The 27,900-nt window shown below is 43.6% G+C and overlaps 1 long non-coding RNA gene across 1 annotated transcript in view; it reads left to right on the top strand.

The window, feature by feature from the left end:
- The first annotated feature begins 12,641 nt into the window (after positions 1-12,641).
- LOC132568532 (uncharacterized) overlaps positions 12,642-27,900 on the top strand; it is a 78,896-nt gene continuing 63,637 nt past the window's right edge. The window contains exon 1 of the long non-coding RNA XR_009555195.1: positions 12,642-13,206. This is a non-coding gene — a long non-coding RNA (uncharacterized LOC132568532). The remainder of the gene's footprint in view (positions 13,207-27,900) is intronic.

The following is a 27,900-nucleotide window of genomic DNA, read 5'->3' as shown; positions in this document are numbered from 1 at the left end:
AGCAGACTAGGGGGCCACCTACCTGACCTATTGGGATGCATCAGTATTGATGCTAAGGCATTCTTTCACCTTGTTTTCTCGGCCCAGTTTGCTACCTTGGAAATTGAAACCAGACAGCGAGGAGCCAGAATAATCGTTTGGGTGGATTAACAAAATTTGTGGCAGGGTATGAGCTTTCTTGAGCAGTGACTCACGAAAACTCATACTCTGCCAGAAGTTTTGTTAGTCTTTAAGGTACTACTGGACTCTTGCTCTTTTCTAATGCTACAGATAGACTAACCTGGCTACCCATCTTTATCTGTCAGGGTGGATTTCTCTTGACCATTCCAGAATGTCAGAAATAATTTTGTTTGGATTGAAGGATACATATGAATGGAAGTTGTTCAGTTTGGATCTTCAGATTCTGATTGCATGTTCTTCCTCTGCTGTCTTGTTTAGCCAGAAAGACTATCCTGGATCCAGCTTTCATTCAGTATTAACTCTGTATCTTGCACTTGTCAACTCATTTTTAGTTTTCAGATCAGTGGATATTTTATCTAGAAAAAAATAATAACCTGAGAGCAAATAATCACCCAGAAAGTAAGCAACAGCTATATGACAGGTTTGTGAAACAGGTAGGAACAAACAGTTTTCTCCTTAATTTGATTTATGAATACAGCACTTTTAATGCATAAAGCACTTCACAATGGTTATTCAGTTTATCCTCACAACAGTCTGTATTAAGCGCTGTGTAGATCCTAATAATGCCATATTGGTAGATGAGAAATTAAGGCTGAGTGACAGGGATTTACTCAAGTCACACAACTGGTACTGTTGGATAGAGGGAGAGGTTCAGAGTCCCACATTAACATTAACAAACATCACATCCCATTGACCCACTGGACCTAGCTTGTTTCTTTACTAAGCATTTTCTGTTTTAGGAAGTCAAATCAGCAGTCTTGTTTTCATTAGAGCATTTCTGAGGAACCATGCACAAGATTCAGCTGCATAAACCAGCAGTATTTGGGTCTTCTGAACAGTAGCACAAGGCCTGTCTCCAGTGCACTTTTATTATTATAGCCTACTATAGCAGATATTGTAAGATGACCCCAAAGATCATAACAGTGCCCTTGACTTGCATGTGCTGTTACCACAAAAGCAACTATTTTGGAAAGAAGTGGTAGAGATATATTGTGCCTTAGCCAAGGTGGACTTCCACCAAAGATGGTGATGAATTAACACCATCTTGTAGTTGTTCTCTGGTTTTATCTGCCTTTTAATTATTTTTGAGAAGTTTAAAATATTCTATCTGCCTACGACTGGAATAACGGATTTGATTTATATATCTCAGGAGCTCTGAGCCTGATTAGTTAGAGATATACTGTGTCAAGATGTGGTATGGTATAGAATTATATAGACCAGGGTTGCCAGGTTTGTGTTTGAAAACACCTGGAGATGTTGGGGGTGGACAGGGTTTGGGAGGGGAGGGGCCTCGGTATGGTACAATGCCACAGAGTTCACCTTCCAAAGCTGCCATTTTTTCCAGGGGAGCTGTACTCTGCCAGCTGGAGATAAGTTGTAAAAGCGGGAGATATCCAGGCCTCACCTGAAAGCTGGCAACCCTACTGTGTCATGGCCACATTAGGGACAGCTCTAGGGATGACTGACACATACACATAAAAGGATCTTCCAGCCCAACTAGGTGAAATATTTGTCACCATCAGGGATATTTTTGTAGAAAAACAGGTGGTGGAGCTCATCCAGGGATTGTTATGCAGCTGCACCTACTATTCAATGAACAAGGTGGGGTGGAGGAGGGGGAACTGTCAGAAAGGTTCAGGAGCTGAGTTCCTGTGAGCTCCTGCTGAATTGAAGGCCTAGTCACTATATTTTTTAAAAAAGATACAGTGCAAAACTATTCTGTAGTCACATTTCCCAAATTGTCATGCTTATATGATATCATCCTTATATGATTTATTACAACATTAAAATTATTTAACTGTTGTGTATTTTATTATTAAACATAGACTTTGTTGAGGGCTTTTTCTAAGAGGTGGAGTATTAAGTTTTATAAATAAATAAGCAAATAAAAAAGTAAATATCATTGCCACCCTTTTTATGATTAGCATTGATGCATCTTGCATTTGTTATTTTCTATAAATTTTTTTGGTTTTACATTATGTGACCTGAGTCTAAGACTCATGATTTATATCTGTTTTCCTCAAGAATATCAGTGTGAAAAGTTTCTCAAATTTATGTTCAGTTATGTAACTTTTCAATACTACTGCAGTGCTAAAAGATTTGAACTTTGGATGGGCAAACAGATCGATAGGCAGGTAATTTAAATACGATAGGCAGCTTAGTACTATGTCCCAAGTGCTGGTGGATATGCTATAGCATTCATCCAATGCATCCTATACTTCCTTAGAAAGGGAAAGAAATTTTATTTATTTTTATTTTTATTCGATTTATATCCCGCCCTACCCCACCGAGGCGGGCTCAGGGTGGCTTACAACACAAAAAGCTAACAAAATCAATTTAAAATACATTAATAATACATTAATAATTATAATTATACAATAAAATACATAAAATACTTATAAAATACATAAAAACACGTAAAACTCACTTCAGTATGTACTATGCTACCTTCCTGCCAAAAAAGACACAGCTCCAAGGAACTGAAAACATACTGACTCTCCCAGAGGCCTTAGTGATATTATTTATTTATTTATTTATATTTATTTTTCAAAATTCATACCCTGTCTTTCTACCCTCACAAAGGCCATCAAGACAACTAACAAATTAAGACACACACTATAAAACCACATTTTAAAACCATTAAAATCAAGGAAAAAGAACAACACATCATTAAAACAATAAAAACAACTAAAATACACAGTAATTTGAATATGACAGGCAGCTTAGTACTATGTCCCAGGTGCTGGTGGATATGCTATAGCATTTATCCAATGCATGTTGTACTTCCTTAGAAAGGGAAAGAAATGCCAAAAAAGACACAGCTTTGCTCCCAAACCATTAGAGGGCTTTGAAAATCAACACCAGCTGCTTGAATTGCACCTAGAAACAAACTGATAGCCAACATGAATGGAGCAATACTGGAGTGATATGGTCACTACAATTCACTCCAGTTTAGGGTTGCCCGGTCTGTGTTGGAAAATACCTGGAGACTTTGGCAATGGATCCAGGAGAGGGTGGAGTTTGGGGAGGGAAGGGGCATCAGCATGGTACCATGCCATAGAGTCCACCCTTCAGAACAGCCATTTTCTCCAGGAGAGCTGATCTCTGCCATCTGGAGATCAGTTGTAAAAGCAGATCTCCAGGCCCCACCTGGAGGCTAGCAACCATACTCCAGTCAATATCCTGGTGGTAACATTGTGCAATGGGTAAACACTTTTCAAGGGTAACCCCACACAAAGTACACTGCAGAAATCTAATCTAGATGTAACCTGGACATACACCACAGTGGCCAGATATTTTCAGCCCAGGAAAGGCCACAGCTGGTAAAAGGCACTCCTAGGCAAGCTGCCACCTGTTTATCCAGCAGTCGGTTTAGGTCCAACAGCACCCCCAGACTACAGACCTGTGCCTTCAAGGTGGAGTGCATTCCCATCCAGAACAGGGCATGCTTTAAATTCAGGTCAGACTTTCCACCCACTAGTGGCACTTCCATCTTGTTGAGATTAATCTAGTTGGAATTAAGCTCCAAACCTGCTTCCAGGCACTCACTCAGTGTTTTTACTTCTTCCCTGGAATCAGCTGGAATGGAAGCATGAGACAGAAAGAGCAGAGTGTCATCTGCATATTGGTGGCAGCAACCCAGCTCAAATCTCCAGGTGACCTCAACTAGCAGTCTGATATAGATGTTAAAGAGTATATAGGGGACAAGATGGAGACTTGTGGGACCCCACAGACCAGCCGTTTAGCAGTAGTCCTCCTGAACATTCTTCTGAAACCTACCCTCCAGGTAGGTTCAGAACCCCAGTAGAATAGTGCTTCTCAATCTTAGCCTGGAAAGGCAGTCCAGGAAGACTACCAGGATCAATGGTACTGAAACTTTCCATGAAGTCCAGGATTATCAGCAGAGTCACACTTCTTCTTCCATCTCCTGGAGCAGGTCACCCACCAGGACAACCAAGGGTAACTATCTACCACCCCCAAATATAAATCGCAATGCAACATGCCAACAATGCTTCCATGTCAGCAAATATGGAAACAGACAACCAACATATAGCAACACCAACACACCTTCCTGACATCAACCCTCCTCCATCTGTAGAACTCAAGAGAAGGAACAAAACGCAAAACATTTTCTCATGCATTGTCACTGAGGACAGAGAAGTCATCAGTAAGTGCCCTGTAGATACCACATTCTTGGGAATTCTGTAGACGGTAATTTGAATCTCCTTATGCAAACACATATCCCTTGACTAAATGGACACACAGGTAAAGATGCATGGCCATATCTATCATACACCACCATGCCTCACTCAGCAGAGGAAATTCCCTAAAAGAGCTAGAATTTAAGGCTGATAGACAACCTTAGGATCTCCTGGCTATACTATATACAATGCCATACAATAATTATTAATTATGACTAGCTGCAGCAAAATGGAAGGAAGATAGCAGGACTAGAACCCACTTCAAAAATGGTAGAGCTTTCCATTGACCATATATCTGCTTTAGACTTTACAGGAGTTTTCAAGGGGGTGGGGTTGGCAACATAACAAGAATTCTAAAATTAAAACAACCAGCAAAAGAGCACATTTGTCCTTGGACTAGGAGGAATCCATAAAGCATCTCAGATAATGGAGCCCCTTAGTTAAAAGCCTGTTTAAGCAGAAATGTTTTGATCTGGTGCCTAAAGGAGAGCAAAGCAGATGGCTTAAAGGTGAGCCTTAAGGGGGGATGTCATTCCAAGGGCAAGTGCTACCACTGAAATAGCCCCTCCTTACCCTGTGAGGTGGTACACAGAGAACAGTGCTTCAGAAGAGAATCTCAGCTGGTGGGATGGAAACCAATCGGAAGACAGTGGAGTTGCCACAAAATGGACTGAATGTGTGCAAGCCATCCAGGTGAATTGGTCAACAACATGGCAGCCACATTCTAAACAACCTGAAACATTCATAGAGCCTTTAAGGGCAGCCCTGCATAGAGTGAACTGCAGTAATCTAGTCCGGAGGTGACTGTTGCATGAATCACTGTGGCAAGGTCAGACCTAGACAAGTAGGGGGGCAGCTGATGGGTGTGGCAGAGGACACTCACTTATCCAGGATAAGTGAGGCATCCAGTCAGACCCTCAAACTCTTCATGGTGTCCCCTGGAATAAGTTAGACATCCAGAGTAGGCAGCTGCAAACTTCCCTTCCTCTTCAGCCACATGACTTCAATCTTAGTTGGATTCAATTTAGATTCAGATTCAGCCAACAAAGGTGTCCAGCAGTCCCCCTGAACTAGAGGAGGACTAGAACCCTTTTTTTAATCTTTCTCTCTCAGGCACTAATAGAGGAGGAGGATTCTTTTTATACCTTGGTCTTCACTACCTGAAGGAGCCTCACAGCAGCTTACAATTGCCTTCCCTTCCCACAATAGACACCCTATGAGGTAGGTGGGACTGAGAGGATTCTAGGAGAACAGTGACTGGCACAAGGTCACCTAGCTGGCTTCATGTGGAGGAGAATCAAACTGGTTCTCTTAACCACTACACCAGGATGGCTGGTCCACATTCCAAAACAACCATTTTATTCAGAGGAGCCAGTCTCTGGGGAACAGTTGTAATTCCAGTAGATCTCAAGCTCCCCATGGATATGGGCAACCTTACTAATCATAAGGCTACCACTTACTAATCAAGTGGCAATATCTGATGGTGCAGCCCTCCATTCTCATTAGAATTTTGGGGAAAGGACTCCAGTGCTCCAAGTAGCTTCCCAGGCTAGGTCCCACCCTCAGGCCATAAGATTCAGAGTTCAAGTCTCTAGAATCTCTGAGAGCATCCTGAACAAACACAGAGCCTCAGGGTATTACTACACCCAAAGGATGGTTGAAGGCCACGCATTAAATACCTGTTAAATGATAAAGCCCTTACAACTGGGCTTTGTCAATGGGTGAGGCCATGACTCATTGGTAGAACATCTCTTTTACATGCAGGAAGCCTCCTGATTCAATTGTCTTCAGATAAAAGGATCAGGTAGTATGTGATATGAAACACCCAAAGCTTGATATACTAATGATTTGACTCTTTACTGAATGCAGTTTTCATGGAAGGCATTGTTTTGCCTTCATAAGAACATAAGAGAAGCCATGTTGGATCAGGCCAACGGCCCATCCAGTCCAACACTCTGTGTCACACAGTGGCAAAATTTTTTATATACACACATACACTGTGGCTAATAGCCACTGATGGACCTGTGCTCCATATTTTTATCTAAACCCTTCTTGAAGGTGGCTGTACTTGTGGCTGCCACCACCTCCTGTGGCAGTGAATTCCACATGTTAATCACCCTTTGGGTGAAGAAGTACTTCCTTTTATCCGTTTTAACCTGTCTGCTCAGCAATTTCATCGAATGCCCACGAGTTCTTGTATTGTGAGAAAGGGAGAAAAGTACTTCTTTCTCTACTTTTTCCATCCCATGCATAATCTTGTAAACCTCTATCATGTCACCCCGCAGTCGACGTTTCTCCAAGCTAAAGAGTCCCAAGCGTTTCAACCTTTCTTCATAGGGAAAGTGCTCCAGCCCTTTAATCATTCTAGTTGCCCTTCTCTGGACTTTCTCCAATGCTATAATATCCTTTTTGAGGTGCGGCGAACAGAACTGCACACAGTACTCCAAATCAGACCGCACCATCGATTTATACAGGGGCATTATGATACTGGCTGATTTGTTTTCAATTCCCTTCCTAATAATTCCCAGCAAGGCGTTGTCCTTTTTTATTGCAAACGCACACTGTCTTGACATTTTCAGTGAGTTATTTACCACGACCCCAAGATCTCTCTCTTGGTCAGTCTCTGCCAGTTCACACCCCATCAACTTGTATTTGTAGCTGGGATTCTTGGCCCCAATGTGCATTACTTTGCACTTGGCCACATTGAACCGCATCTGCCATGTTGACGCCCACTCACCCAGCCTCAACAGAACCCTTTGGAGTTCCTCACAATCCTCTCTGGTTCTCACCACCCTGAACAATTTAGTGTCATCCGCAAACTTGGCCACTTCACTGCTCACTCCCAACTCTAAATCCTTTATGAACAAGTTAAAGAGCATGGGACCCAATACCGAGCCCTGCGGCACCCCACTGCTTCCATGAGTTGCAAGGCCTATGACAAGCATTTGTCTAGTTCTAGTTGTGTCAGGAGAATAGAAATGCACACAGTTCTCAGTGGAACTTAATTGTTAACCCTTTGGTTTGAGATATGTTTTGCTAAGGTCTTAGAAATCCTCTGGTTATGACAGTGCTTCTAAATATAACAACACTATTTGCTCATTTTGAATATTTTTCTAAGATGTTTTGCAAGATAAGGTTGCTGACATTCCAGGTCTTGTACAAACACATCCCTAGGTTTTGGAACTCAGGACTTCTGACTAATCCCTCTGCTTCTCTAAACATTTTTGCAGCTTCTCTTTCTGTTTTTATCTTCTTATAAATTCATTGTATGTTATCAGAATGAAGGATCTGACCATTATGTTGGCCTAGGATTAAACAGTGAAACAACATTTCAATGCCCAAAATGGGTAAAGATTGCAGAACTAGATCATGTAAAGAAGTAATTGGGTAAAAATTAAGGATAAGCATCTGTGTAATTTGTACAATTATATTTTTCCAAGAGGTAAAAAAAAGAGTATGGAAAGGTAATTCCCAGCAGGAGACTAGAATCAAAAGTGATTCTTAAGAATGACATGTTTATGTAATTTGGTGGGTCATATGCTTTTATGTTCATGTACAATACTAATTGGGAAACCTTAACTAAGACACAAAAAGTAACAAATTCTAACTGCTTAGATTTCCCTTAAACTAGAAGTGTGTATCTGCCCCAAATGCCTTTCCTTTTACGTTTCTGGTTGCTTTGGATATATTTCTCATCATCATCGTATCTTTCTTGTTTCATGCCATCTGGAATTTTGCAACATTCTGCTTATGTTCCATTTTTCATACGTCACATGCCTCTGTGAAAGCAAAATACCCTCCCCCATCTCTTTCCTCTCCCTGCCTGAGTTCTCCTCCTCCTTGTTATTTCTAAATCAGGTAGAAATCTAGGGAAATGAAGAGACAGACCAATTTCTACCTTTGTGACAGAGATCGGCAGAATACTGAATAGTTTTAGTAGTTAGTCAACATTCAGTCAGGAGGCATGGGTCCCAGTCTCCTCCTTTAAGAGGCCTTGGACAAAGTGTTAAATCACTGTCTGTTTTTCCACCTACAGAACTAAGATAATGGTGTTTGCTCCTATTTTTAACATCACTTTGATATCCTTGGATGATAGACACTGTTATACACATGAAGGCAGCTGAAGTTTATATAGAATTTCCTAAGGCCTTGCAAATCTTTTGCTGTATCTGGGTACAGTGTGCATTTTTCAGGGCAGGGCTTTGTGGTACTCTCATAAAAACTTACGACAGCCAGCCATGTGGTTCCCTTTGGGGGCTGAATAAATTAATGCAAAATGCATACAACCATTTCTGAACAAGGTGAAATCTCATCACCTAAGTTCCAGGGCAGGGGGTTGTGATATTAACAATCACTGTTGGGAAGCTGAGAGACCCCAGAGCTCCAGGGTAATAGTCCATATTTTCAGCATCTACTTGCAAGGCAGCAGGATGGGTCGTGACTTAAAGCAATGATACGTACTTGTCAGCAGGCAGGGGATAAACTGCTCATATTTCACAAGTTCTACAGTGGCTGGTACCAGGATGGGCCATACCAGCCCTTCATAAATCAAGGGAGAATCAGTGGAAGAGGACATAGCAGGCCTAGTTTCACAGACTGAACGGAACAGGGTCAGGAGGGTGAGGGTGAGCAAAACCCCTTTCTGAGGCCTGTGGGAGGATACATGACATCCTTTGCTGGAAAGGACTTATGAGGTTAGAGTGAGACATGATAACCCCTCCATCTAGACAAGCAATAGATACATTATATACAAACAAGCTACAGACTCTGGCCACAAGGGGTACAAGCCCATTGATTTCAGTTCGCCTGAATGTGTGGGAGTTCAGGTCTTTCTACTTGTAGGAAGAAGTCTAATTGTGTTCTTACTTATAAACAAAGATGCTAATGGTTATATTGCATGAGTTACATGTTGATGCAAGTGGTTGTTTCTTGTGAGAGGAAAAAACCTTAAGGATTAAACACCTATTGCACTTAAGATATAATGATTTATAAGAACTTTATCACAATTTTCCATCTCATGACATACTGTTTGTGCTTCACACTGATCTTTCAAGAACCTCAAGGCTTCATCAAATACTCCAACATTTAAAGTGAAAGTTGTTTCTTCCACCAAATGTCTCATTAGACCCGTAGCCAATCTCATTTTGTTCAATAATAAAATAGAGAATGAAGAAACATTGAACTTCTCTAACTTTGTTTCAAGTTCTGCGTGTGACCTTGGACAACCTTGTATTAACATCCCCTTCACACACCTCCGAACGATATGGTTACATTGTGAGTTTAAATGGTAGTGATTAGGTGCTAATGCAGTAGGGTTGCCAAGTCCAATTCAAGAAATATCTGGGGACTTTGGGGGTGGAGCCAGGAGACTTTGGGGGTGGAGCCAGGAGACATTAGGGGTGGGGCCAAGATCAACGCTGTGACAAGCATAATTGAACTCCAAAGGGAATTCTGGCCATCACATTAAAAGGGACGGCACACTTTTTCAATACCTTCCTTCCATAGGAAATAATAAAGGATGGGGCACCTTCTTTTGGGGCTCGTAGAATTGGACCCCCTGGTCCAATCTTTTTGAAACTTGGGGGGTATTTTGGGGAGAGGCACTAGATACTATACTAAAAATTTGGTGCCTCTACCCCCCCAAACAGCCCCCCCCAGATCTCCTGCCCCCACCTGGGGATTGGCAACCCTACTCACAACTTTCATGCCAGTAGCTCACAAAGAATTTTTGCTCACAAGCCTCTGCAGCTTAGAGGGAACATTGATCAAGACCATGGTGTGCATGGAGAATGGGTTTCAGGCCCCCTCCCCACCATTTTCCCAGCTTGAAGTAATCCTGGGAGTGAGGGCGTTATCTGGTGAAATTCAAGTTATTCCCCAACATAAAGAAATGAGCCCTGAAGGCGAGCTGGTTGTCGCTGCCGCTGCCACACAAAGGAACCTTCCTCCTCACCCCACACACGCAAAGGCTTCCCTCCGTCAGCATCCCTCCCACCCGTACAAAGCTCCCTCTCCACAAACAGAAGCGGCTGGTCAGTGAGCAGCTGTTTACCTCAGTGAAAGGGTCCATGTCTGCAACAGGCACCGCTACGGCGCTCGCTCTCCCTTTGCCCTTCATATTTGAATTTCAGCGCCTGCTGCTGCCCAGCCCTGCAACGCGCCTGCGCCCCACCCAGCCCGATCATGTGTGTGTGGGGGGAAATGAGCGCAACCAAAAGAGAGTCTGGCCTGCCTGGTCTGCCGCGAACGCATTCTACAATGTAGGAGCGATCGAAGGCTGGAGGAACAAAGTAGGATTCAGACTAGCAGGGCTGCCCACTTGGATCTATTTAGAGGCTGCTCCTCCGAGATGGGCTCAGAAGGACCTGGACTCGCGGCTCACCATGCTCCTTGGTGCCGTTTCCCCCCTCCTCCTCCCGCTTCCAAATTTTTGGAGAACGGGGGAAAAGGCTGCAAATTCAGGGGTCCCCCGCCAGGGCGGGAGGGTTGGGAAGCCTATAATGCAGTGTTTAACTAAAAGCAGCCACTGTGATCCTTGAGTAACAGCAACAATGGGAGAACAAAGTTTGAGTCCAGAGCACCTTTAAGACCAACAAAGGATAATCTGAAGAAATATGAATGAACATAAAACCTTGTATGTTAAATACTGGGTTTGATAGGAGGGTGAACACAAGACATAGTGATCAGCTCTGTTTATTAGTGATTTCAGCTAACATCCCCTGACACACATAGGCCTCAGCCTGGTTATATACTCTTAAACTCCTCCCACTCCCCAAACCATTGCGAAGGTTAGAACTGCCTTCCTGCTCCCTATTGGCTGCCAACAACTGCATGCCCAATTGGTGGACAGATTCCAGAATCCTGGTGGTCAGGGCTGGATTAACAATTAGGCCAAGTAGGCACTGCCTATGGACCTCCACATCTTTAAGGGCCCCAGGCTGGCTTTCCCCCCTAGTTTCCCCTCTGCTTGCAGCCCTTGGTGCCTGCATGCGCTGTCAGCAACTGAGCCACTCTTGGCCCAATTTGCCTGGTGAGGTTGCTGGTAATGTCATTGCCAAGTTTACCTTTCTCTGCTTCTCTCCCACGGCTTTGTCAAAGGGGCTTTTGAGAAGGTGCCCACAAGCTGCAGCAGGGGCTATGGGTGTCAGGGCAGGCGCTCCGATTTGGAGATAATTTGCAAGGGGCCCCCCGAAGATTTTGACTGCCTAGGGGCCTCCACAGGGTTTAATCGGGCACTGCTGGTGGTCTATTGTTCAGGAACTCCAAGCTCCTCTAATGCTGCTGTAGACAAGTCCAGGCATGCCTATTTAGGAACCCACCATGCTGTTTCCCAGATAGAAATTGCCTCACAAGAACTGCTATTAGCCAAGGAGGTGGTTGAACTGAAAACCAGTTTCAGCATGGATATCTGTGTTGTCTCTACTACAGCTGATAACAGCTCTGACATACACTATGGGGTTAGAGACAATGGGGGTTGTGGAAGAAAGGATTATTTATCTACCCCTCCATTGCTTTACTCCCTTCTCCCACCAATTGCTTTTTGATGTTATAGAAAACTTGAGAAGATCTAATCATGGATCTATTGTATAACACATTCTTCAACTTTTAGGTACACTGTTGGATTTTATAATGGATTTTTAATTGTTGTAAGAGAGTTTTGTAGACAATTTTGGTGAAAAGGAATCAATGGATAGGTTTTCCCAGCAGGCAATATCAGTGTCTCAGATTCTGTTCCATCTTCCTCCATGGGCTTGAAGTTTATCGGGAAGCATTGTGTAGCAGTGGCATGCTAAGGAAAGTTGCACCCTTCTAAATCCATTGAAGTCAATGAGTTTAGGGCATAATTCTGTTCCACATTGCCCTGTTAAGTCACTGTTTCCCAGCACTTAACCTGTATCCCATAGGGTTGTTGTGAGGACAGTACTTTCTTCACTCTGAGGGTCTATAGAAATTAATAATTGTGCTTATTACTGCGGATTCTTAAATAATTAAGGGAGGGTGAAGTCCAGAATAGATTACACAAAACATTTTATTATTTAACTATGGCAACATTTCTCCAAATCTTAGCGGACTGATGCTGTAAGGTGAATTTCACCATCCCCAAATGCTCAGTACATGATGCAAAAGAGTTGGATTCCTCTTCTTCCTCCCCACCCCCATAGCTCATTCTTTAATCCCCCCCTCCTGCATCCAAAGAAAGAAAAAGCTTTTGCTTGCAGCCTCTCTCTCTCTCTGCCATTTTACTGGGACACAGCAGACAGCTTTCTCCCTGCCCCCAACTCAGCCTGGGCTTTTTCCTGTCTCTTAACTCCACCAGTTCAGCAGTGAGCTGTGTGTGTGTGTGTGTGTAAAAGGGGTGGGGGGGCTAGACCAAGCCCGCCTGCCTGTCACTGGAGTTTTAGTTTGCATTCTGAAGAAAGGAGGAGGGGGAGGGAGGAGGGAGAAGGGAGGGAGAATGTCTTGTTTGTGGCTTGTCAGCAATTGCTTGAGACAAGCTTCCATGTGTGAAAGCTACTTGGCATGAATGCCTGGGCCATACCAAGTCTCCCGGCAGCGAGAGGGGGAGGCTGAAGAAAAAACAGAGCAGAGCAGAGCAGACAATAGGCCCCTAAAGTGTTCCCCCTAAGTTGCTTTGATGTTGTCCTAGGATCTTGATACCAGGAGGCCGGGGGAGTGCAGGGAAAGGGTCGTGGGTTTTTTTTGTGTTGCCATTCACTTTCCCCCCCTTTCGCCTTGGCGGAATCATTCTCCAGAAATTCTCCTCATAACACACAATTTAAAAAAGAGGGAGAGGGAGCGAAAGCCAGCGAGACAGAAAGAAAAGGTAAGAGAGGCTCCAATTCTTCCCTCTGTGGCAGCCAGCAGCAGCAGTAGGAACAGCCGAGCTTGTTTGCTCAGCAAGCCTCGAGCGTTCCATGCTTGGCAAGGAAGGGACGCGGGAGGGGGTAGCTACTCATTCCGGAGCTGCCTCAGTTAGCCGCCCTCTCTGGCTCGGGGCCGGTGGCAAGCTGGTCACTTCAGAGTCACTCCGGAGAGAGTCCAGGAATGCCTCTGTGTGTGTGTGTGCGCGCGCGCGCGGAGGTTTTTTGGTTGGTGTTGCTATTTTGTTGCAGCTGCCTCTCCCCTCCACCCGCTCGCCTCCTTCTTCCTCGCCGCGACTTTTGGCTAAGCCAAAGGGGAGAGCGGGGTGGGGGTGGCTGCTGGGGAAAGGGGGCAGTGCGCGGCGCAGCGGGGTCCTGGCTGGCGGCCTCTCGGCTCCAAGCTTCCCCTGGCTCTTCATTCACAGCTTGGAGAGAGCACAAGGGCTGGCCCCACTAAAGGAGCCGCCGCAGTGATTGCATCGCGAGCAACAGCCCTCTTGGCTCCGGGCGCATGTGGATTTTTTTTTTTTTGCACACATACAGAGCGCTGCCTTTGCTGCTGAGGAGGTTTTAAGATGCGCCATGGCTTGAGCGCTCGGGCTGGAGTGTAGGGACAAGGGAGGAAGGGTGAAAGAAAGGGGAGGGAAGGGGGCATCTAGAAACTTTTCCCAGTCGGTGGGGCCCATCGCCTCTTCTTTTGCTCGTGCCTCAGTTTCTCCTGTTGTGTTAAAGCAAATAATAAATTATCCACACCCACCTCAAGCAACGTTTTCACGTGTTTAGATTCTTTGGTCAAAAGGTTTTTGGAGAATGCCAAAGTTATCGTTTTTTAAAAATTGTCTGCAGTCTTTGAGAAAGCTTTTCCACCCCTCTGATAAGAGGCAAGGGAGCACTGATCAAGTACACGGCATTTCTAAACGAACACAAAGCTTTTTATTTTATTCTCCCCCCCCCCACCTGTTGGCTTCTGTCCTTTTCTGTTGTGTCTTTTTGCAAGATTTACTAGGCGATTAATACTGAGAATGGGGAGGGAGGAGGAATTAAGGGTTTTCACCCGCCTCTCTAATTGTACATATGTTTAAAAAACAGCAAGATGCCAAGAAGAAGAGGGAGACCATGAATCTTTTGTCATTGTTATATTCAGACCTTGTAGGGGGAATTTAGCTGGGGCATCTGAATCCATGTTTTGCAAGAAGGCCTGTTTTTATTTATATATATCATAAATGTGTGTGTATGTGCATATGTATATATGTGTATATGTGAAATTAAACAAATTTTATTTACAGGATGGTGCTATTTATCATTCAACAAATAGCCATTTGAGTGTGAGGGTAACAATATAAGAGAGCTGTTTGTTCACTGCTGCTGCTTTTGTAGGTATAACCTTATTGCTGCTGATGTAATGCTAAAAAAGCAAAAAATGGGAGAGGGCTGGTGTCTGGTTTATTATTAGTGATCTTTTCAAAATAAAATGAGACAACAACAAAATCCAAACCCTGGATATCACTCTTAGGGTTTTTGGTTTTTTGTTACATTTAAAATATTGATAGGATTTTAACTGAAGTTGAAGGTGAATTCTCCAAGGTCTTTTTGCTTTTATCACTTACCATAAGTCTAATGTTTATTACTTTTGGACAAACAACCAGAACCTCAACATCCATAAAAGTATTGAGTGGCACAAATTTTCATCAGCCTAACATCCCCAAACACAACCTGAGCCACATAGAAAGGATATTAGAAAGAGAAAGCTGCTTTCGCAGCTAGGGCCTGCAGAATAACATCATGTGTGTTAAAGATCCTGTGCAGGATTGGGGGGGGGGGCGGGGGGAGGGAGACAAAATTGTCCCAAGACCCTCCTCAGTCTAGCAAGGAAAATGGAGGCTCCTTCAGCCTGTGCAAAATAGGAAGCAGGGATTCTGTAGAGCTCTTCTTCCTAAAGCACTTTCCTCACATTTAAGGCACCCGAACTTTCTTTGATAAAGTAGTATTTTATTTTTAGAGGCAGCCAGTGATTTTATGGAACTGTACAATGCATTTAATAATGTAATTTGTACAAGAGACGGGAAAAATAAAGTTTTAAGACAATTTTTGGAAAGGACAATTAGTATGAAAGGGAGAGAGCTTTCTTTAATGGAATGACTTGAAAGGTCAGTGGCCTGGCACTTAAGTGTCTTGCATGGCACAGTATGTATATGGTGTAGGGAATGTGCATCTGTATATACTATCATGAAGACTGCACTTGTTTTTTACTGTAATGCAAGTACATGTATTGGTAAACTATGAAAGACAATGATTTTCCAATGCCTCTCCTTATGGAAAACTAGACTGTGTAGTATTTATAGAGGCGGTGCACTCTGATGTACATATCTGTTATATATGCATGTAGTGAAATTATGTATGAAGCAACTGTGATAATAAGATAGAGATTTTAAAAATGCAAAATGAATGGTGCAGGCTAGATGACAGGGCAATCCCAAAACTCAGGCTCAGGCAAATGAAAGAAAGACCTGTGTGTAAGGAAAATTTTGACATGAAAAAGGAGCTTGAGGCCAGAATCAGGGCAATGTAAGTCTGCTTTGGTGTTTGCTCATGAAAAGGGAGATAGACTCATTTTGTAAAGGAAGACAAGTAAGCCCTAAGAAAGGAATGATTGAGAAGGCTGAAGCATGAATGAAGATCTTAGTAGAAAAGGATGGAGCTGTGTGCATGAGTAATCTAGGAAGAGTAAGAAATCCCTGAGTGCTGCCCTCTGTGTTAACAATGTGCCGTTCCTCATGAGCATTCTTGCACTGATCATCCTGTGTATGTTTCCTTATTAGCACAAAATTAAATACCATGGTTTGTTTCATGAAGGTCCTTCTGAGTGCAAATAAGTACATCAGATCTGTCACAGAAAACAACCATTCCCAGTGGCTAAGGGTTTCTGTACATACAAAGCACACGGAACTTCACTGAGACAAAACAGGTGTATGCCATAAATATGTCTGTATTAATATCAGTCTAGATTATTTCCCTTCACTTCCTAATATACATTTAAATCAGCACAAGGAAAGCATAAAATCCCAACCATGTCTTAATAGTACCATTTAACGCTTAAATACCAAAATGCTTTACAAGAATGCCACATGTATGCAGAAACTTGTTGCAATAGGTCATATTGTTGGTGCTCTTTCACTGGACCTAGAACAGTTACCTGAACTTTGTGTGTCCCTAGAATGATTGTGGCAGGATAGATTCTAGTCTGTGGTGAAGATTCTGCCACCTAGCAAGTTCCTTGAGTCATCTGGATTGCCCAGCATAGACTTCCTGCTCTTAAGCAGTGTACTGTGTAGGCAGCACATGGCATAGAGTTCAGATTTGGGAGCCACAATGCAGAAATCTCTCAGTATAATCTAGATGAAATAATTTTATTCCTTAGTTGTTTACGGCAAGGTGATCTCTGTTAGCCGGGAGGTCAGGCAGAATTACTTTCAGGTGTTTTCTGGGAGTATAGTTCTATGATGTGTACCACAGTTCTCTTTCATGACTGGCTCACAGTGATTTCATATGGATACACACATACAGCAAGTGCTATATCTTACTCACATTATCTTGCAAAATGCATGCCATAAAAGTGGATCCAATGTAGATCTGAGTCAGGTTGATCTGATTTGATTTGAGTGAAAGCTTCTGGTTCTAGAGGAGTTATGTTCTTTTAACATGATTAAATATGTGCAAAACATGTTTTGCTTTATCGGAAAAGCTGGTGGATCTGAATCTTATACCACTTTCTTTACAGTCTGCACCAAGAATTCCCACCTGTTTGAATGCATCCCATAATGCTGTTACCTGCTCATGGCTGTTTGGTGCCCTATTTAATTCCAATCTAGTTTCTATTAGGTAAATCACAAAGCGCAACAACAGTGAAGCACTAATTGGCCCCTTGGTGGCAGACTGAGAATAAATGCTGCCAAGGAGTGTTAGGAGGAGAAGAAAAATGGGGTGGTGGGCCCTTTAGCTTTAGAAGAAACGTTGAACAGTAAATTGGAGTACTGTCAAAAATAGCAGTTATATGTATAGTGGTCCTTTTTTTGAGAGGTCTTTCTTTAGAAAGAACAAGTTGCTTTTGCTATCTCTTCTCCACAAGTTGGAGAAGAGTTGGAACAAAAGGAAACACCCATGCACATTCCTGTATCTCTTTTCTCTTCCAAAGCTGTTGATTTAATTAAATCTTCATTTAAAAAATTCTAAATGTGCTAACAAGCAATTCCAACTCAAGGCTAGTAACAACACCAGTCCATGTTTCATTGTGTACCATCAACTGCAGCCTAATCTGCACTGCATAAGCTGAGTGTGTCTTAAGATCCAGGATAGGGGGGAACCACCATGCCAGAGAGAAGCAGGGAATATAGGAAGGCATCCAGAATTTTCTGTCATTCTGTTTCTTCTGCTATTTTGTTTGGGTAACTGGGAGGGAAAAAATGGAATATTTATTTTCATTTTTAAAGTTATATCAGGATTGGTAGCTGTGTTAGTCTGTCTGTAGCAGTTGAAAAGAGAAGAGTTCAGTAGTACCTTGAAGACTAACAAAATTGGTGGCAGGATATGTGCTTTCAATGTTGTTAGCCTTTAGGGTGATACTGGTCTCTTACTCTTGTCTTTTCTATTTTTAAAGTTGTGTGAATAGTGCTTGTGATTATGTCAAGTGATTCTCAAGTAAGCAGCATTTAATCTCTATACGTTTTTGGACTGTCTAGGGTTAACAGACAACTAGTCCCCTCCACTAGCATAGTTCCTGTCTAGCAGACTTGAGCCACCAACTTGGTTACATGGCTTAGAGCAGGGCTTTTTTTGAGCAGGAACACACAGGAATGCAGTTTCAGCTGGCTTGGTATCAGGGAGTGCGGCCTAATATGCAAATGAGTTCCTGCTGGGCTTCTTCTACAAAAAAGCCCTGTGTGAAACAATGGAGTTGTCAGGGGTGCAGACTAATATGCAAATAAGTTCCTGCTGAGCTTTTTCTAAAAAAAAAATGTACCACAGCCCTGGTTTAGAGTATTCATATACTGCAAAACTTAACAAAAATGCATAGACCACAAGTTGTCTTGCTTGTCTCCGTTTGTACTCAACATTCCTGTTTTATGAGTGTTCGTACACATGTAGATTCTGCCTGTGTAAGATGAAGGGTTTTTTGGGTTTTTTTTTTTTACTGCACATGGTATGGACAGATGTGCACAAACATTTCAGCTAACACAGTGTTCCTGTTTTTTGCTTTGCTGGGTTTGTTGGAAAGACAGTATGTGGACTGAGCAGAGAGGTTCTGGAAGCCACAAGCATTTGTAGATTTTGATGTTAATTTGAGGTGTGGCCTGAGGCAAATCAGTAGTAAAACTAGGATTAACTCTTTGTTTCTTTGTTCCAATCCCAGTTTTTCAAGACAGAGGCAAGCCCTTTCATTCGAGGGTAGGGATGGGATAAATATACTTGCAATGTGTGTAGTGTTATTGTTTGTGAATACTACATTATTCAGTTGCTCAATATTGTATTTTTTTCACACAGAAGAATGTAAGACTTGCCTCTTAGGTGTGTAGTCATCAACTATTGTTTGTTAACATACCACTTGTGTAAAATCTGTGATCACACATCACACTGATCAACGACTTCTACAAGTCTGAAGCCACAGATGATCCTTCACGGGTAGGAAGTATGTGCACTGAACAGCACAAGTTTATACAAATGTCAATGGGAAAGAAATTTTATAAGCATATTTACATGGAATTATGAGTAACAACAGGTCATGAAGTGCTCTTTAGCTGCAGTTGGAATCCAGCTTCTGGTTTTGTCTGAATGACGAATATACGTTCTAGCAAAAAAAAACACTGTTTAGGCATGATTGTTGCTTCCCCCCCCCCCCCCCCCAGTTCCAGGTGGACTGTCTACACTCAGAGGTTATTTAAAAAGCACTCCATAAGTGTTCATGAATTTATGCTTTCATCAGCTGATTTTGCACAATAAACTCAACACTAGTTTTTGCCCAGTTTACCCTGGTTAGGATTAGAGACATGTTGAATTATTGAGATGTTTTAAATATTTTAAAGTAATTATCTTACTTTTAAAGTAGCTGTCTTACTGTTTGTTACAACTTTCCCAAAAGTATGGTTGTCTTATTTTAAATTAATAAAATAAAAAGAGCTTCAATTGAATCAATACTGAGTTGAGAAAGTGGCCTTATTATAGTGTCATGTGAGCCTGACAGTTCCCATCTCAAGACAGAAAAGGGTGTGGATGAACTGCATATCTGACAATGGGATTTGACAGGAAACCATTTTGAGGTGATCCCATCCTTCCTATCTGCTGGAGTATACATGAATTTTTGTTCTCAAGTATAACCATCAAAGTATCAACTATCATGTAGGAGCAGCCCTTAGATGCAGATATGACACAGGAAAAAATAATTGGAGATGGCTGGCTATATAACAGAAGTTTACAAAATGCAATGAAAAGAAGTCAGAAGTCAGAGTCATTGTTGATAATTTCCAAATATACTACTGCAGATGAAAGTATATGTAGTATTGCATTGCCTCTTTGTCTGAATTTTGTTTGTACATGTCATGAAATTTTCCAATAAATATCTCACTGAGAATCAAGGTGAATTACAAAATATAAAATAATGCAATATGAAAGCATTGCATTATTTAATAATGCAATATGAAAGCAATATGAATACTGGTCTTTCAAGGAAGTGTATCTACAATTATTGATATTCTCATGAGGAACATCTGGTAAGTTTTCAAGGAACCCCAGAGTTTCCTGGAACACAGTTTGAAAACCACTGCTTTATAAGATAATGAGGCTAGCAAGTAATTAAAGTGGAACTAGTAGGAGTACATAGTGATGTGATATATATTGATAGAACAGTATTAAAATAGGAAGCATTAATGCCTTAGACCGCACTATTCCCCGCCCCCAAGTGTATGTAGGGTATGTGTGAATGTGTTAAATGTGAGGTTTTACTCTGGAAAAAAGCACCCTGGCAAGTATGCTAACACTGTATATTACCTTATTCATTTTTTTATAAAAGCACCCAGGGTTTTTACCTGGTGTGCAAGCAACTGGTGTGAGGAAGAAGATTGCAGATTTATACCCTGCCCTTCTTTCTGAATCAGACTCAGCAGCTTACAATCTCCTATATCTTCTTCCCTCACAACAGACACCCTGTGAGGTGGGTGGAGCTGAGAGGACTCTCACAGCAGCTGCCCTTTCAAGGACAACTCCTGCGATAGCTATGGCTAACCCAAGGCAATTCCAGCAGCTGTAAGTGGAGGAGTGGGGAATCAAACCCGGTTCTCCCAGATAAGAGTCCGCACACTTAACCACTACACCAAACTGGAAGGGGGATGGTGAGCAAGCCCCTGTGCTGAGATGTGGCTATGTCAAAGCTGTCAGGAAATAGAAAGGAAATAGCTAGGGGGTGGGGCTAAGAAACTAAGTTAAAATAGTGGGGGGAATGGAAATGAAGATAGAGAAAGAGGTGTGGTTCCCCCCGCCCCAATTCCTCTGACTGCAGCTCAGCATGGATTGGAGAAGCCTTTATGGGGGCAATGGCTGGCACTGCTGCAGCCATCAGCTTCACTTTTTAAAAATGGCAACTGTGTGTGTTGGCCAGAGTGGGTACATGGGGCAGCAGTTAGCTGATGGACAGAACCCATAGTAGAGGGAGGAGGAGAAGGGCTGGCACATGGATTGAGAGGCAGTTGGTCTGTCTTCTGCATGCTGCTCTGAGGGGAAAAAATCTCTTGGCCTCAGAAAAGAGTGGAGGAGCAAAGGGAAAAAGGGGATGCTGATGTTGCCACAGCATGTCTGAACAGTTGCAGAACCGTGAGGCAGAGTGAGTGTTGGAGTGGGTGGGGGATGACTATGAGGGATAAGGGTCACAGGAGGACATAAGAAAATAAGAGAAGCCATTGTTGGATCAAGCCAATGGCTGATTTGGTGCCACACTGTGCCAAAAAAACCCAGGTCAAAAAGCACCCTCTGGAGGTTTCAGAAGCAACCTCTCCACCAGGCCTTCCTTTAGCCCCACCACTTCTGTGGGAAACACAAGAGGGATGAAAACTGAGTCAGAGTCCTGTCACCTAGAGTCGGTCGCTTAGCCTGTCCCACCTCACAGTGTTGTTGTTTGTGTTGGTGGGGATGGGGGTGGTGGAGGTGGGAGTCTGGTGTGCCTTCTCGAGATCCTCAGAGGCAGGATGGGGGAAGAGAGGAAACAAAGAGTGGGAGACAGATTGTAGCTATACTAGGCTGCTGAAGCTGGGCATATGGGGGGGAGTGCTGCTGAAAAACTGTTTACTTACAAGGATGATGACTCATCTCCTAAAAGTGCTATATGTATAAAAAAGAGCTAATTTGTATGTAAGATATCCCCTTTTATGGTATCCTTTGGAAAAAATCTCATCTTGCATACATTTATTGCAGTTTTTGTGGGTTCCCCAGTAAATCGATTGCTTTTTCTTCTAGGAATCAATTGCTTTTGTTTGTATTTTGAGTAAAAATAAGATTGTTAATTGGGTTTGCCTGTATAATTTACAAAGTTTATATCGCCAGTACGTAGCATTACATTTTATGGCACACAAGGCTGGCCTGACGAAGTAACATTTATGTCAGATCTGGCCCTCTTAACGAATGAGTTTGACACCTCTGTGAGATTCTAGGGACTTCTGTGTGCAGAACATATGCACTGAGCCATGGCCCCTCCTCTAATGCAGGGTTGCACAAAGGAATCTTGATAGAGTTACTTACAACAGAAAATGTAAACAAAACTTTGTTTACTAAACTAATCGTTCCAAACTGATCAATTCAGGTACTTTGCAAAAGCTTTGAATCTCAAAGGGTGAAGATAGCCATGCCCAAGCCAGAGCGCGCTTTTGGGCATTAAAGCCAATTGAGGTGGATGAGTCAGAACAGCATTCTGTAGGAACCAGCTGCTTATGCACTCACAAAGTTTTGGGTTCAAATTGGAAATTGATTGAAATTGGTTGACTCAGGCCTGTCTGGCTAGCTGGACAGGGCAGCAGGCTGTTCCACAAATACAACTGTGGCACAAATGTTTAGTCCAGTAACACCTTTAAGACCAACAAAGTTTTATTCGTGTGAGCTTTCATGTGCATGCACGTTTTCTTCGACACATTGGAATGGAGTTTCTATACATAGACAGATGCCTTTACATGGGTGAAAATTAGCATACAACTTAATGAAGTTGTTTTGACATGCAATGGCCAAAAACCAGTAACAAGCTAAGTTCATATTGTCACCATTTGTTTGGTTTTAATTACAGGGGGAAACAGTGAAGCAATAAATATGACTAAATAGGAGATGGATGTATCAAAGTGTCCTTCATAGTTGTTACACTCCATTCATCTCCTCTCTAACATGGAGTTAATTAACAGCTTCCTTTTCTTAGGGGTCGAGGAATAAATCCCAATATATTGAATTGCATTCTGATATACTATTCCAAAAAATAAATACACTAAAATAGAGAGGGTGTGTAGCCTTTCTTGGTGGGAATACATATGTAAGGACTGAATAGTTTAGCATATGTAATTAGATAAGAAACCAATAGCCCTGTTGAGCCCTGGGAGGGTGTTTGTTCATAGAATCAGAGAGTTGGAAGGGACCTCTAGGGTCATCTAGTCCAACCCCCTGCACAATGCAGGAAACTCACAAACACTTCCCCCTAAATTCACAGGATCTTCATTGCTGTCAGATGGCCATCTAGTCTCTGTTTAAAAGCCTCCAAGGAAGGAGAGCCCACCACCTCCCGAGGAAGCCTGTTCCACTGAGGAATCGCTCTAATGATCAGGAAGTTCTTCCTGATGTTGAGCCGGAAACTCTTTTGATTTAATTTCAACCCATTGGTTCTGGTCCTACCTTCCACGGCCATAGAAAACAATTCCACACCATCCTCTATATGGCAGCCCTTCAAGTACTTGAAGATGGTGATCATATCACCTCTCAGCCGCCTCCTCTCCAGGCTAAACATCCCCAGCTCCTTCAACCTTTCCTCATAGGACTGTCGGTGCGGGTGTGTGCAGAGTGAGCGGTGTGATGTGTACAACGGTGAGCCCCAGTAAAGAAGTGAGCCAGACACCTGCAGCTAGTGCTAAAACAGTGTATTTACAGATTATATACAACGTCCTCACTAGTGCAGAGATATACATCAACTATAGGACCAAAGTGCTCCGCCAGCATGTGACTCCTTGAAGAGAGACCTGTGCACTGGTAGCACAGTCCATATATAGTTCCATCAGCCAATCCTGGCAGTCCACAGTCATGCTGACTCAGCAGGTACTTTCCACCTGTACTTTACCGGCTAGAACCGGCGTGTAGATAAGGTCACTGTGACCTAGCCTGCCAGCTAGATCACTTGCTGTCACATTAGAGCTGTCAGACTGTGTAAAGGCAGACTCAATACTGACACACCTCCTAGTCTACCGTACACAGTAAACCTAAGTATTGTACACAGTTTTCATAAACACTTGACAACTTCACATCATACACAATGTTATGCAGTGTTCACTCACATGCCTGTACATTGTTTTCTAGACAGAATTCCACAGCATCAAACATTTGCACTTTGGTATTTACAATTCACAATTTCCAATCCAGGCACTCATCATCACTGTCCTGGTCAGCCATTTCCCTCTGGCGTTTGGCCTCAGCCTCCTTGTTACGTGCCTCACACTCTGCAACCCAGACCTTCCATGCTTCAGCTTTTTTTTCTCAGTGTTTCTTGGAACCCTGGTGGATCTGGTTTAGTTATCAGTGTCACATATGGTACTTTATACCTAGCAGGAGGGATACCCTTAGTAGCTCTGGCAGATACGCAAGGCCCTGCATTAGCACTGGGCTCGTCTTCTCCAGACTGACTGCTTGCCACCTCCTGGGCTGGCTCCACCTCCTGGTTTAGAGGTTCCACCTCCTGACTCGACACTTGAGGCTCTGCGCTAGCACTGGGCTCACCTTCTTCTGCCTCCTTTGGTGCTAGCTCTTGGCCGGGAGATTTTGGCTCCTGCTTAATCTCCCTTGGCAGGACTCCAGCACTGTTATCAGTACTTGGCAGCAACACAACTTCCCTTTCAGTACCATGTAATATAGGCCAGCTGGTATGCTCGTTAAACCTTGCTGACCGACTGAAAGTCAGCTTGCCCCTCTTATCACAAAAGCGATAAGACCTAGTTTCTGGCTTGTAGCCCAGAAAAGTTAGGCGTACTGCCCGGCCAGCTCCCTCCCTCCTGTTATCCGAGGGAACATTAACCCATGCCTGCGTCCCGAAGACCTTTAAAAATCTTAAGTCAGGCACTTTACCATATAACCTTCTATAAGGCATGTCATACACAGCCTTGCTCCAAATTCTGTTATACAGATACACCGCGGAGTAAATGGCCTCGGCCCAATATACAATTGGCAAGTTGGCATCCTCTAACATACTATACATCAAGTTCTGTAAGATAGCTCCATGCCGCTCAGCCAGCCCATTCTCCTGGGGCGTGGCTGGGCTTGCTAATCTGTGAGCAATGCCTTGGCTCTCCAGCCAACGTTTAAACTCATTTGAAAGAAACTCACCTCCACGGTCACTTTGAATTGCCTTGATATGCAAGTTCAACTCCCTTTTGCCAGTAGCAAGTAGCTTCCCCCCACCTCCTAAGATCTTAAAACAGGATTTCTTAAATATCACCTCATAGCCATCATCAATTAACATGCTGACGCTTAGCAAATTAGATCTTAACGAGGGGACACATAATACATGCTGGAATGTACAATTCAAAACAGGAAAATTTACATTCCCAGTACATGTTACAGCCGCGGAAGAACCGTCAGCTAATCTCACATGAGTGAGTTCAGGAATGTCAACATCTCTCAGCAGCTCCTTGTCGCAGCAGAGATGGCTTGTTGTACCAGAGTCTAATATCCACAAAGACCCGGTACTCTCTCCTGAAGAAGTGACCAGCCGGGCTTCTTCCTCACATCTGCTGGTGGTCCTCTGCCCTCGCTGCCTCCATCCACGCCGCTTCCCTTTCTCTGGGCAAACGCGCAAAAGGTGCGAGGATGAGCCGCAACCAAAGCAACGCCTGACCGACAGTGCAGTCGGCTCCTCTTCAGCCTTTGGTTGTCTGCCAGCAGCACAAGCCGGCTCCTGCTTGGACGCCTTCCCAGACGAATCGATAGCCACACGTTCTCCAGCCGACACTCCCGGATGGCTCACAGCTGCAATCTGCTCCTGGAAATCGTGCAGGTGGGCACACACGTACTCCATAGTCGGAGTAGCCACATCAACTGTTTACAGGGAGGTAATTAGTGGTGTAAACTCCGGCGGCAACAATGACAACAAAATATACACTCTGTCATCAGGAGCGACAGTTTTGCCCCGGGCTTCAAGCTCCACAAAGCAGTCTGTCAGCTTCTTGATGTGCTGCCTCACACACCCTCCAGCTGGCATTAAAGTGCGGAACATTTTCCTGGTCAAGGCCATTAGGGAGCCTGCAGTGGTACTAACGTATACCCCACTGAGCGCGTCCCAGGCAGCCTTGGCAGTGTCCTTCCCACGCACATATATCAACTGGTCATCTCCCACGGCTAGCACAATATTTGCCAGCGCCTTCTCGGCCAACACAGTCTCGTCAGGAGATAACACGGCAGGGGGATTACTTACAAACAGCCGTTGACCCTCACGCTTGAGATAGTGTTCCATTCGTAGGCTCCACACCGCGTAGTTGGCTGAATTTAGCTTCTCGACGGCCGCTGCAAGCTGCTGCTGAGCCATGACGCAGACTCCTCCAAACAGCTGGCTGCCGTCCTCCTCCTGGCTCTCGGATTGAGATAGCTGGTACTCTTTGTCCTCCAATGGCGTTCCTCACCTCCGGCTCCTTCACAACTCTTGGTCAGCTCAACACTCACGTTGCTCCTCCGCGCAGTGGAGCCGCACTGGGCCCATAACCCTGTCGGTGTGGGTGTGTGCAGAGTGAGCGGTGTGATGTGTACAACGGTGAGCCCCAGTAAAGAAGTGAGCCAGACACCTGCAGCTAGTGCTAAAACAATGTATTTACAGATTATATACAACGTGCTCACTAGTGCAGAGATATACATCAACTATAGGACCAAAGTGCTCCGCCAGCATGTGACTCCTTGAAGAGACCTGTGCACTGGTAGCACAGTCCATATATAGTTCCATCAGCCAATCCTGGCAGTCCACAGTCATGCTGACTCAGCAGGTACTTTCCACCTGTCCTTTACCGGCTAGAACCGGCGTGTAGATAAGGTCACTGTGACCTAGCCTGCCAGCTAGATCACTTGCTGTCACATTAGAGCTGTCAGACTGTGTAAAGGCAGACTCAATACTGACAAGGACTTGGTCTGCAGACCCCTCACCATCTTTGTCGCCCTCCTCTGGACCCGCTTGTCTATATCCTTCTTAAAATGTGGTGCCCAAAACTGAACACAATACTCCAGGTGAGGTCTTACCAGAGCAGAGTAAAGTGATACCATCACATCACGTGATTTGGACACTATACTTCTGTTGATACAGCCCAAAATTGCATTTGCCTTTTTAGCCACCGCATCACACTGTTGACTCGTGTTCAACGTATGATCCACTAAGACCCCTAGATCCTTTTCACAAAAACAGAACATATAAGGAGGGTATGAAGTTCCAACCTAGGATCAGCATAGGGGTAGTACATAAACACCTAATTTATTTAAATGAAACTAAGTCCTCAGGGCCAGATGAATTCCATCCCAGGGTTCTAAAAGAGCTTGCGGATGTAATTTCTGAGCCTCTGGCTATTATTTTTGAGAATTCTTGGAGAACAGGAGAGGTGCCAGAAGATTGGAGGTGGGTGAATGTTGTCCCCATCTTCAAGAAGGGGAAAAAAGATGATCCGGGTAACTACCGACCCGTCAGCTTGACATCTATACCTGGAAAAGTTTTAGAACAAATAATCAAACAGTCGATCCTGGAACATTTAGAAAGAATGGATGTGATTACTAAGAGCCAGCAAGGTTTTCTCAAGAACAAGTCATGTCAGACTAACCTGATCTCTTTTTTTGAGAAAGTGACTGCCTTGCTGGATCAGGGGAATGCTGTAGACATCGTTTATCTTGATTTCAGTAAGGCTTTTGATAAGGTTCCACATACTATCCTTGTTGACAAGTGTGGTTTGGATCCTGTTACCGTTAGGTGGATCTGTAACTGGTTGACAGATCGCACCCAAAGAGTGCTTGTGAATGGTTCCTCATCCTCTTGTTGGTCTTAAAGGTGCCGCTGGACTCAAAATTTGTTCTGCTGCTTCAGACTAACATGGCTGCCCACTTGGATGAAAACTGTAATTACAGCATCTGTACTTAGAAATAAAGATGTCCCGAAAAAAATATGTTTAGGGGCAGTATGTAGGTTTCCTAACTAGACCCTGAGAACTGAGTACCTTGACACACTATATCATGAGACCTGCAATGAGGATTTAGGTGAATAAAAAGCTCCTGTGTACACAAACCTATTTATCAAAAGCAGGTTCTCAGCCAAGATTTTTCTCCTTCCCATCAATATATCCTACTTCCTGCCCACAGTCTTTCTCTGTTTCCTACCATCCTCCATCTATGTTTCCCTGTATCTTTCTTGACTCAAG

This window comes from Heteronotia binoei, chromosome 3 (assembly GCF_032191835.1).
Source record: "Heteronotia binoei isolate CCM8104 ecotype False Entrance Well chromosome 3, APGP_CSIRO_Hbin_v1, whole genome shotgun sequence".
NCBI classification, from domain to species: domain Eukaryota; kingdom Metazoa; phylum Chordata; class Lepidosauria; order Squamata; family Gekkonidae; genus Heteronotia; species Heteronotia binoei.
This window is presented reverse-complemented; position numbering and strand designations above follow the sequence as displayed.